Source organism: Prionailurus bengalensis, chromosome F2, assembly GCF_016509475.1.
Source record: "Prionailurus bengalensis isolate Pbe53 chromosome F2, Fcat_Pben_1.1_paternal_pri, whole genome shotgun sequence".
Taxonomy (NCBI): domain Eukaryota; kingdom Metazoa; phylum Chordata; class Mammalia; order Carnivora; family Felidae; genus Prionailurus; species Prionailurus bengalensis.
Window position 1 is genome coordinate 63,965,531 of NC_057353.1, and position 12,472 is coordinate 63,978,002.

Here is a 12,472-nt window from a genome sequence, read left to right on the forward strand (position 1 = left end):
CTTTTCTGATTGTTCTCAACGGTAGAGCTAGCCCCAGATAACCTTCCTTTTCTGTTAACACCTTACATAACCATAGTACAGTGATCAAAACCAGGGGATTAAAATCGGTATTCTGCTATTAACTAACATGCAGATGTTATTCCCATCTCATCAGTTTTCAACTATTGTCCTTTTTCTATTCCAGGATCCCACCCAAATTCCCATTGACTTGTTATTTCTCCTTCATCTCCTCCAGTCTGTTTCAATTCCAACTGGAAGCAGAACTTTCCAGTTGGAATTGAAACAGACACACAAATCCAATCACACCTGGAATTTTGTGATGCTCAACAGCTTCTCTGGAGGTTGGACTCTAGATTTCCACCATTTCAGTAGGGCCTGTCTTCAAGTTTTTCTTTGTCCCAATACAATAACTATCACCAAGAAAATGTGGTTCCGTCCCCTTGTCTCATTACTCCTCTCAAGGAGTAGCTGTGTCAGGTCAGACTCACTGGACTCACCTCCTGGAATGCCAGTAAGTAACACTGTCTCTGTCTTTTGAGCTTAGAAATTCAAGAGACATCTTTACTGTCACTTGAAGGCTGGCTCAGGGGTGGCACTGATATACCGATAGCTGCACCCCTGCTTACCTGTATCAGTTTCGTTGACATGTCACAGGATATGGTGAGCTTAGACATCATTGTTGGAGCTAGAAACCACCCAGTTGTGTATGGCCAGATAAACAGGATGGTGGGAAGGATGTACAGGTGTGTGTGTGTGTGTGTGTGTGAGAGAGAGAGAGAGAGAGAGAGAGAGAGAGAGAGCTGAATATAGAGCAGGGCAAAGGGTAAAATAGGAAAAGCAGCAGCTTAGACAAAAACCCAGCAACATGGTGAACACTATGTGTCAGGCACTCTATACGCCCTATCTCATTTAACCTTCACATCAACTCCATATAGTTAGGTATTTTCCTATCCATTTGGTAATGAGTAATCTGAGAGAGACTATATAATTTGCTTAAGTCAGACAGCTAATACGTGTCAGAATTTGGGATCGAAGATGTGTGTGTACAAATTCCCCACTATATGTTTGCACCTCTAGGCCACCATGAGAATTACAATATGATATGATATGATATGATATGATATGATATGATATATGATATGATATAACTAGGAATAAGAAGCAGAGATTGCTGATGTTCCCAGGAACACTTACTATGTGTCGCCCAATTGATGTGTGTTATCTTACTTAGTTCTCATAATGATGCTGTAAATTAAAGACTACCATTTTGACTATTTCATAGACAATGGAACTGGGGCTCAAAGGGTGATGTTATTTCCCCAAGGGTACATATTTTTTAGTAGAGCAAGAATTCAGATTAAGTCAACTGATGGCTGAGTCATTTTCTCCCACTTCCAGGATGGCATCCAGCCCTGGAGAGGCCCTAATGTAGACGCCAGAGGGTAACATTAGCGGAGCAGTGTCCTCTGTACATGGAACAGGAAAGGAAAGATGCACTACCAATGCATCTGCTTAAACAAGCAGTTAAAGGCAATACTTAATTGCAAAATGTTGAGAAGACTCTATCTGAATGAGGAGCTTATTAAAAATGTAGAAAACCACAGAACAAACACTCTTACCTTTTTATAGTGATGGTGCACTGTTGGAGAGTATTGGCAGAAGATAATTTTGTATGGAAAATAAACCCATGAAAATTAAGGGTTAGTTTCAGAAAAAAAAATGCTTGGAGCAGCTTGTGTAAATGAGGTAGGTAGGATTTGATCCCTTATTGGGTTGTGAAACACATTGAGTGGGTTGAAACCAGCATGGAAGAAGAAACAGAGTATACTATAGATGATCTATTGGCACACAGCAAAAGTGTGTATTATTTCATGAGGCTCTTCTTTGTAAGTGTATGTGTTAGAGTGTGTGTGTGTGTAAGGGATCATGATATAAGTTTTCTCGTTGCAGTGAAAAATGTTTTAAAAATACTAAGATTTTTAATGAAAGTATTGCATAGTTTAGAAAACAAAACAAAGAAAACATGTTTCTGGAGCCGGAGACATCTAGGTTCAAATAGCTGCCCAGCTATAATTTTTGTAAGAACCTAAGTCTAGTCTGCATGCTCACTTGCTGCTTTCCATTGTGAGAGTCTTGTGGAAAAGGTTTAGAGAATCTCCTATATTTTCTTTTCATGAAAAGCCCATCTCTCTTACTGCTTACAAAACGTCACTGAAATGCATTTCTTGGGGGCTCTGCTCCAAACATGCTCTGCACATGATGGACTGGACCCCACAGACCTTTGCACGTGCTTCTCACACATCATCCATCATGGCATCTTTCTCACTGTCTCTACACCTGGGAGAATCTAACCATTGTTGAGGGGTCAGGGCTAACACTTGACTCAGAGAGTCCGACATTATTGTTGGTGTAGAAAGGTTTTATTTTCAGAATAATTTCTTTCCAGATGGTTTATACCTGAGACCTAAGTGCCCAAATTTTAGGGAGATTCTTAGGAAGGAGAAGACCAGGAGGTCATCTAGCTATGGAGAAATGGAAAATGATTAAACTCTGAAGGAATTTGAACTCCCTTTTGGCAAGTACCCTCCATTTTTCCAGGCTCTCTGCCCAAACATGGATTCACTCCACCCCTTGCAGGTGTCTACATGACGCAGTGGGAGTCGTTTCATGGCAGGAGTGTGGGCTGCAGAAGACCTGGCTTAATATCGGGACAGATAGTCTGAGGAAGGGGAGGGGACTCAACTTCTTGATGTTTCCCCAACTCTCCCCTTTGCAACTAGATTCCTCCTCCCTGGAATTCAATTTCTAGAGCAAAGAACATTACTAAGTGTTTTCAAAGTCAGAAAAGAACCATACACAAAATTAAAAAAAAATAAAAATAACCTCTGTAAAAATTACAAGAACAAGGCATAATAACGATAGAGAACGTTAACAATAGATAACAACAGAAAGAAGAAATTATTTGAATGTTTATGTTTGAGAGAGAGAGAGAGAGAGACAGAGAGAGAGAATGTAGAGGGAGACCTAAAGCAGGCTCCGCACTGATAGCACAGGGCCCAACACGAGGCTGGAATTGACAAACCAAGAGATCATGACCTGAGCCGAAGTCGGACATTCAACTGACTGAGCCACCCAGATTCCCCAAAAGAAGAAAATTTATATTGTCTAGTATCTCATGACCCAAGAAAAACCCCGGTTTGCACCTTGGTATATATTCTTCCAGACCTTCTTTATGCCTATGAGACATGGGTGTCTGCTTTGTGATTATCCTTGTCACTTAAACTTCACATAGAGCCATGATCATTCCTTAGGACAATTTCTACAAGTAATTGCTGCATTGCCTAAGTCAAACGGTACACAGAGTTTGAAGGTCCTCTCTTTCAGAACCAGTTTTCATACACATTCCTGTCCTGCCCCTGCCCTGTAACATTCCTATGCAACCTGGACACATGTTAACACTCATAGCAGTGTTGCTGTTCTGCTGTAGTCCATAATATCCCCATTTGCTCAGAAATTATTTGATAAAAGACAGTGTCTGGTATGAAAAAATGCTCAACATTCATCATCATCAGGGAAATACAAATCAAAACCACAATGAGATACTACCTCACACCTGTCAGAATGGCTAACATTAACAATTCAGGCAACAACAGATGCTGGCAAGGATCCAGAGAAAGAGGATCTCTTTTGCATTGTTGGTGGGAATGCAAGCTGGTGCAGCCACTCTGGAAAACCTTGTATGGAGGTTCCTCAAAAAACTAAAAATATAACTACCCTATGACCCAGCAATTACACTACTAGGTATTTATCCAAGGGATAGAGGTGGGCTGTTTCAGAGGGGCACATGCACCCCAATGTTTATAGCAGAGCTATCAACAATAACCAAAGTATGGAAAGAGCCCAAATGTTCATCAATGGATGAATGGATCAAGAAGATGTGGTATATATACACAATGGAGTATTACTCGGCAATCAAAAAGAATGAAATCTTGCCACTTGCAGCAACGTGGATGGAACTAGAGGATATTATGCTAAGCAAAATTAGTCAGTCAGAGAAAGACAAATATCATATGACTTCACTCATATATGGAATTTAAGATATAAAACAGATGAACATAAGGGAAGAGAAGCAAAAATAATGTAAAAACAGGGAGGGGGATAAAACACAAGAGACTCTTAAATATTGAGAACAAATAGAGGGTTGCCAGAGGGGTTGTGGGTGGGTGGATGGGCTAAATGGCCAAGGGGCATTAAGGAAGACACTTGTTGGGATGAGCACTGGATGTTATACATAGGGGCTGAATCACTGGACTCTACTCCTGAAATCATTATTGCACTATATGTTAACTAACTTGGATGTAAATTATAAATAAATAAATAAATAGACAGTCTGGTTATTCCTGAAGAGTATCAGAATATGCCACCCTCAAATATGCCACTTTGGTATGAGGATTATTTTGAACTAAAAGCTATTGAGAAGTAGACACAAGAAAAACTCTCTGCCTTCCCCCGATTTGTCTAAACCCAGGACATAAATTGATAAAGCACCCCCCCCCCAACCTCTCTCTTCTAGGAAGGACAGAAGTCAATCACCAGAGACAACTCTAGATCCCTATCAGTCTAGAGACGGCACCGAAGGAAACTATATAACAACCCTTGCGAAAGCTAGCCCTTATCCACCATTGTTTTTCGCATATATTTGCCTTCCCATAATTTGCTGGCCTTAGAAGCTCAAAGCTTTTCCTTTGGCTTGACACCTCTAAACACGTATTGTTCTTTTGTTAAGATGCTATGCAAGCCCACGTTCAAATCACCCCCTTTGAGTTCCTCATCACTGGGTACTCCCACGTGTATAAACAATGCACAGGTTAATAGACTTCTGTTTGTGTTTCTCTTCTTAATCTTTTATTAACCTGTTAGAGCCCCAGCTGAAGAACAGAAGACAGGTAGAGAAAAAAAAAAAAGATTCTTTTTTCCTCCCTGAGACCTCCAAATGCAAATATTTTTATCCATCTACTATATGATTAAAATGAGTTCAGGGGACAACCTTGATAAATCTTAGATATAAGTGAAGGTCATGGGTACAAGTGCTTGGAAGTGTAAGTATAACCAGGCAGCACAGAGGAGTTAGCTTTTTATGGCATGCAACGGGGACCAACGGTGAAAAAGAGACAGGGGAGTCTGTCTTCTAAGAGGTATCCCTAAAAGGCAGCATTGCAGTAAAAAACAAACAAAAAGTTACAAGATAGGAGAGGTGATTGATTTGCACAGTAATACTTATCAAATTTCACATGACAAACCCAAGTCATTATACTTGGAGGTACACTTTCATTTCCTTGGTGGAGCCTTCTGTATCAGTCAGGGTGCAAAGAGGCAGAAGCCTGAGGAAGTAAACACGCCTGTAATAGCTAGTTAAACAGCCTTTGTGACACTATCGTCTGGATAGAGAGGGCCATTTTGCACACCTATCAGCAATGTGTGAGACTACTAGTGACCCTACAGCTTTGCCAACAGAATACATCATCATACCTATTAACTGTTAACTGCTCTGTGGTGTTTCTCCTTTAATTTGAATTTAATTGTGGTGAGGTTGAAGTTCTTTTTTTTTAAGTTTATTTATTTATTTTGAGAGATAGGGTGTGATCAGGGGGAGAGGGGCATAGAGTGAGACAGAGAGAAAGAGAGACAGAGACAGAGACAGAGACAGAGACAGAGAGAGAATCCCAAGCCGGCTCCATGCTCAGCATGGAAACCGACGCTCAGGGCTCAATCCCATGATGGGGAGATCATGACCTGAGCCGAAATCAAGAGTTGGTTACTTAACCAGTTGAGTCACCTAGGCACTCCTGAAGTTCTTTTAATAGTGTAAGGAATATTTTATATCTTTTTAGGGGGCTATTTTCTTTAAAAAATTTTTTAACGTTTATTCATTTTTGAGAGACAGAGAGTGACGGAGCACAAGCAGGGGCAGGGCAGAGAGAGGGAGACACAAAATCCGAGGCAGGCTCCAGGCTCTGAGCTGTCAGCACAGAGCCCAACGCTGGGCTCAAACTCACAAACTGTGAGATCATGACCTGAGCCAAAGTCTGATGCTTAGCTGACTGAGTCACCCAGGCGCCCCTAGGGGGCTATTTTCTGCGTCACATGTTTTGCCCCTGGGTCTTTTCTCATTTGATGTCTAAGAGTTCTTCACCTATTAGCGATACTAGTTCTGTATCTATAATACATACTACAAATACTGTCTTCCATTTTGGAATTTGTCTTTTGACTTTGTTCATAGAGCTTTGTACCATGCAAAGCTTCCTTTAATTTGTTTTTATTTTTATCTAGTTGAATTGATGAATCTTCTATTGTATCTGAATTTTTAAGCATATTTAGTAAGCATTTCCTTACAGGATTCAAAAAAAAATTCTACATGTTCTGTTAGTACTTGCATGGCTTCTTTTTTGTAATTAGGCTTCTTATCCATTTGGTCTTTTCTGTTTTTTTTTTTTTTTTTCCCCTGTGTATAGTATGAGTTAGGGATGCAATTTTACCTCTTTCTAAGTAGATTTCCAGTTGTCCCAAGCCAAGTTTGGTCTCAGTGCCTAGAGATGCCAACTTTATCACACATTACATTTCCATATGTATTTTTCTAGTCTATTCCATGATCTATGTGTCTATTCATGAACTAGTGCAACACTCTTGTACTTATAACAGCTTTCTGACATATTTGACTGATAGAGATTTCTTCTTCCCTCACTCGTTAATGGTTCTTGTTCAGTGTTTCCCTGGCTATTCTTGCATGTTTATTTTTTCATGTGACTTTTAATATTAACTTATCTCATTTTAAGATAAAAGCTTCTTGGTATTTTTATGGAGGCTATATGATTAACTTATGGAAAACTGACATCTTTATAATGTTGAGCCATTTTATTCAAGAACAAGGGAAGTCTGTCCATTTGTTTAAGTTCATAGGTCTTTTAGAAGTGTTTTGACATTTTTCCCATGTATATTTGGCAAATTTCATGTAAGCTCATTTCTAAGTATTTAATCTTTTTTATTGCTACTGTAAATGGAATTTCACTCTTCTATGGTTTCATGTATATGAAGGATATTGATTTTTATATGTTAATTTTACATTTTGCTACCTTTCAGATTTTATTGTTTGTATGTGTTTTAGTATTGGTTCTCTAGATTTGGGTTTTTAATTTTTCAAATATTAGGATTTTCTTTTCTTTTCTTTTTTTAAAAACTTTTATTTATTTATTTATTTATTTATTTATTTAGAGAAAGAGCACACAAGCTGGGAAGGGATGGAGAGAAAAGGAGACACAGAATCTGAAGCAGGCACCAGGCTCTGAGCTGTCAGCACAGAGCACAACGTGGGGCTGGAACCCACAAACCATGAGATCATGACTTGAGCCGAAGTGGGACACTTAACCAACTGAGCCATCCAGGTGCCCCTAGGATTTTCTTTCCTAAAAGCTCCCTTTTCTTTCCAAATCAACGTAGCCATTGTTATAATTCCTTTTTCTTATCATATTCTCAATTCCATGTCTTATTTTCTTGAACATAACTTATTGTGTGCTTATTAATTTCACCATCTAAAGTTTTTGCAGATCTGGTTCTATTGTCTGTTTTATTTCTGCTGTCTGTTGCTCATGATCTCTTATTTCCTTATGTATTATGAGATTTTTTTAAATGTATATTCATATTCTTTGGAACCTTATCAGTGGAATTATTTGAGGTCCGTGTTTAAAGTGAGTTCCTCCAGAGAGGATCAAATTTGTTTCTGCTGGATGTTTAGGGATAACATCAACATGTGACCAATTCAAAATAACTCTTAGCCTTGGGCTTTTTAATTCCATGGAGAGTGTGAATTCAGGCCATAAACTTTGATGACTATCTTTGGGCTATAGTTTCTCAGAGAATCTCTTTCTCCATCCATTCACTCATTTCCAAGATTAAAAAAAAAAGTCTTTACTGTCGGCTTCTCAGAGTGGGTGTATTTCTGGATCTCCCTTTCATTGGTGGTGCAGCCATTAAGATTTCCAGCTGTATGTGGGAGTCACCTAGAAGAATTCTCCCTTGAGAGGCCCTGGCCTTGAGCTTGAGAGACTGTAAAAATAGATCAGTCTCTAGGAGTTGGCAGACGCGCTAGGACAAAAGCATGCTTAAGTGCGTGCTCACCTCTGGATTCCTGCCTTTTATTAATTTTTGGCTTCTAAGGATTTTTTTTTTTTTTACTTTCTTACTAGCTTAACAATGTATTTTAATAGATCTTATTTAGATATGTTTATATGGCTTTTGAGGTTTTCTCAATGGAAACGTTGTTGAGTACCCAGGCTGCCGTACTTCCACAAGACTTGGAGGCTGCAGATGATTTTAAAAATATCAAATACGTTTTAAATTAATTAAAATTATGATAAAGATATCTATTTAAAACATGGAAAGATGGTAGTAGTATGATCAGTGAGAAGAAAGAGTTACAAAAGTGTAAAAAGCATGAGCTCATCGTAAAATATTCTCAGAGATCCTTACATACAGAGGAAATAGTTTTTATTTTATTTATTTATTTTATTTATTATTTAAAAAAATTTTTTTTTTCAACGTTTATTTATTTTTGGGACAGAGAGAGACAGAGCATGAACGGGGGAGGGGCAGAGAGAGAGGGAGACACAGAATCGGAAACAGGCTCCAGGCTCTGAGCCATCAGCCCAGAGCCCGATGCAGGGCTCGAACTCCCGGACCGCGAGATCGTGACCTGGCTGAAGTCGGACGCTTAACCGACTGCGCCACCCAGGCGCCCCTATTTATTTATTTATTTATTTATTTATATGTTTATTTTTGAGATAGAGACAGAGAGTGAGTGGGGGAGGGGCAGAGAGCGAGGGAGACAGAATCCGAAGCAGGCTCCAGGCTCTGAGCTGTCAGTGCAGAGTCAGATGTGGGGCTTGAACCTATAAACCACAAGATCATGACCGGAGCCAAAGTCGAATGCTTAACCGACAGAGCCACCCGGCTGCCCCTAATTTATTTACTTTTTAATTTACATCCAAGTTAGTTAGCATATAGTGCAACCATGATTTCAGGAGTAGATTCCTTAATGCCCCTTACTCATTTAGCCCATCCCCCCTCCCACCACCCCTCCAGCAACCCTCTGTTTGTTCTCCATATTTAAGAGTCTCTTATGTTTTGTCCCTCTCCCTGTTTTTATATTATTTTTTGCTTCTCTTCCCTTATGTTCATCTGTTTTGTATCTTAAAGTCTTCATATGAGTGAAGTCATATATTTGTCTTTCTCTGACTAATTTCGCTTAGGATAATACCCTCTAGTTCCATCCACAAAGCTGCAAATGGCAAGATTTCATTTTTTTTAACGTTTATTTATTTTTGAGACAGAGAGAGACAGAGTATGAACAGGGGAGGGTCAGAGAGAGGGAGACACAGAATCTGAAACAGGCTCCAGGCTCTGAGCTGTCAGCACAGAGCCCGACGCAGGGCTTGAACCCACAGACCTCGAGATCATGACCTGAGCTGAAGTCGGCCGCTTAACCGACTGAGCCACCCAGGCGCCCCAAGATTTCATTATTTTTGATTGCCGAGTAATACTCCATTGTATATATACACCACACCTTCCTTATCCATTCATCCATTGATGGACTTTTGGGCTCTTTCCATACTTTGGCTATTGTTGATAGTGCTGCTATAAACATTGGGGTGCACGTGATCCTTTGAAACAGCATACCTGTATCCCTTGGATAAATACTTAGAAGTGCAATTGCTGGGTTGTAAGGTAATTCTATTTTTAATTTTTTGAGAAATCTCCATACTGGTTTCCAGAGTGGCTGCACCAGCTTGCATTCCCACCAACAATGAAAAAGAGATCCTCTTTGTCCGCATCCTCGCCAACATCTGTTGTTGCCTGAGTTGTTAATGTTAGCCATTCCGATAGGTATAAGGTGGTATCTCATTGTGGTTTTGACTTGTATTTCCCTGATGATGAGTGATGTTGAGCATTTTTTCATGTGTCAGTTGGCCATCTGGATGTCTTCTTTGGAGATGTGTCTATTCATGTCTTTTGCCCATTTCTTCACTGGATTAATTGTTTTTTGGGTGTTGGGTTTGATAAGTTCTTTATAGATTTTGGACTCTGACCTTTTATCTGATATGTCATTTGCAAATATTTTCTCCCATTCTGTCGATTGCCTTTTAGTTTTGCTGATTGTTTCCTTCACTGTGCAGAAGCTTTTTATTTTGATGAGGTCCCAATATTTCATTTTTGCTCTTGTTTCCCTTGCCTGTGGAGACGTGTTGAGTAAGAAGTTGCTGCGGCTGAGGTCAAAGAGGTTTTTGCCTGCTTCCTCCTCGAGGATTTTGATGGCTTCCAGTCTTACATTAAGGTCTTTCTTCCATTTTGAGTTTATTTTTGTGTATGGTGTAAGAAAGTGGCCCAGGTTCGGGGCGCCTGGGTGGCGCAGTCAGTCGGTTAAGTGTCCGACTTCAGCCAGGTCACGATCTCGCAGTCCGTGAGTTCGAGCCCCGCGTCAGGCTCTGGGCTGATGGCTCAGAGCCTGGAGCCTGTTTCCGATTCTGTGTCTCCCTCTCTCTCTGCCCCTCCCCCGTTCATGCTCTGTCTCTCTCTGTCCCAAAAATAAATAAACGTTGAAAGTGGCCCAGGTTCATTTTTCTGCATGTCGCTGTCCAGTTTTCCCAGCCCCACTTGCTGAAGAGACTGTCTTCATTCCATTGGATAATCTTTCCTGCTTTGTCAAAGATTAGTTAGCCATACATATGTTTGTGAGTCAATTTCTGGGTTCTCTACTCTGTTCTATTGATCTGAGTGTCTGTTTGTGCCAGTACCATACTGTCTTGATGATTACAGCTTTGTAATACAGCTTGAAGTCTGGGATTGTGATGCCTCTAGCTTTGGTTTTCTTTTTCAAGATTGCTTTGGATATTGGGGGTCTTTTCTGGTTCCATACAAATTTTAGAATTGTTTGTTCTAGCTATGCAGAGTTAATAGTTTTAAGCAGTGGCTATTAGCAGTAGCTGTTTTGGGGCACCTGGGTGGCTCAGTCGGTTAAGTATCTGACTGTTGATTTTGGCTCAGGTCATGATCTCAAGGTTTGTTGAGTTCGAGCCCCACACTGGGCTCTGTGCTGGCAGTGCAAAGCCTCTTTGGGATTCTCTCTCTCCCTCTCTGTCTTTGCCCCTTCCCTACTGGTTCTATCTCCCTCAACATTAAAAAAAAATCCTGTAATAAAAAAAAAAAAGCAGTAGCTGTTTCAAGGAGGTTGAATTTTAGGATATTCTTTTATTTTTTTTCTTCTTGTATAGTTTTTCATAATGAACAGGAATTATTTCACTAAAAAGATATTAAAAAACTATTTTAAAAATGATATAAATCAGGGCCCCTGGGTGGCTCAGTCATTTAGGCATCCGACTTTGGCTCAGGTAATGATCTTAAGGTTCATGAGTTCGAGCCCCACCTTGGGCTCTGTGCTGACAGCTCAGAGCCTGGAGCCTGCTTCGGATTCTGTGTCTCCCTCTCTTTCTCCTCTTCCTTTACTCCCGCTGTGTCTCTTTGTCTCTCAAAAGTAAATAAACATTAAAAAATGTTTTAATAAAACATTTTTAAAAATATATGAATTTGAATCAAAGCATTTCAGTATGAAGCAGGAATGGTGTTAGTTTTTTTTTTCATAGCGATTTTGGAGTATCTTACAACTTATTAGCTTCAACTTAGTCTCTCTCTTTCTCTCTCTCTGGATATAGATGTAGATGTAGATGTAGATATACACACGTGTTTCTGTTTGTTTTCCCCCTCTCTGGGAAAAATCCCTTGAGTGTAGGTTTCTATCTTCTGGAGAGCTATTTAGTATCTAGGAATGAAAGGCTTTCCCCCAAATGAGGATGTCAGTACAAAGGGAGGAGATGAGGGTGATTTGCCTTCACTAAAGTCTTAGCAAAAGTATGAGGGTAGTTTGAGGAGTTGAAATGACTTAGATGATTTCTTCCCTGAAAGCAGAAAATGGAGGAGATAATCCCACAAATCCTTCCAGCGGATGATTCTTTTTTTCTGTATGAGTGTTCCCCGGCTGGAATGATTTCTCATCCCCCCCCACCCCACACTACCTCATTTAACTAACTCCAGATGAAGACTCTTACAGCTTTCAACTCTTTAAGAGTCTATACTTTTAATGGGTCTTTCTAGAATTGATTAGAAAGTCTATAGACAGAAACTTATTATGGAAATCAGTAGATCATGAACTCCAAGGACACTGTAACAGACTTTTTTCTGGGCAAATACACAAGAAAATGCCACTCCAACGAGATCAACTGTGCATAAAAGCAGCTGCTGTAATACAATGAAAAAATTTGGGAAAAACAAAAAGAATACACTTGAGACTCCAGGAAAATTCCACTTGCATGCATCACACAATTAGATTAAAAAAAAAAAAAAAGGAAGACTGTGTAAGGCCATCCAA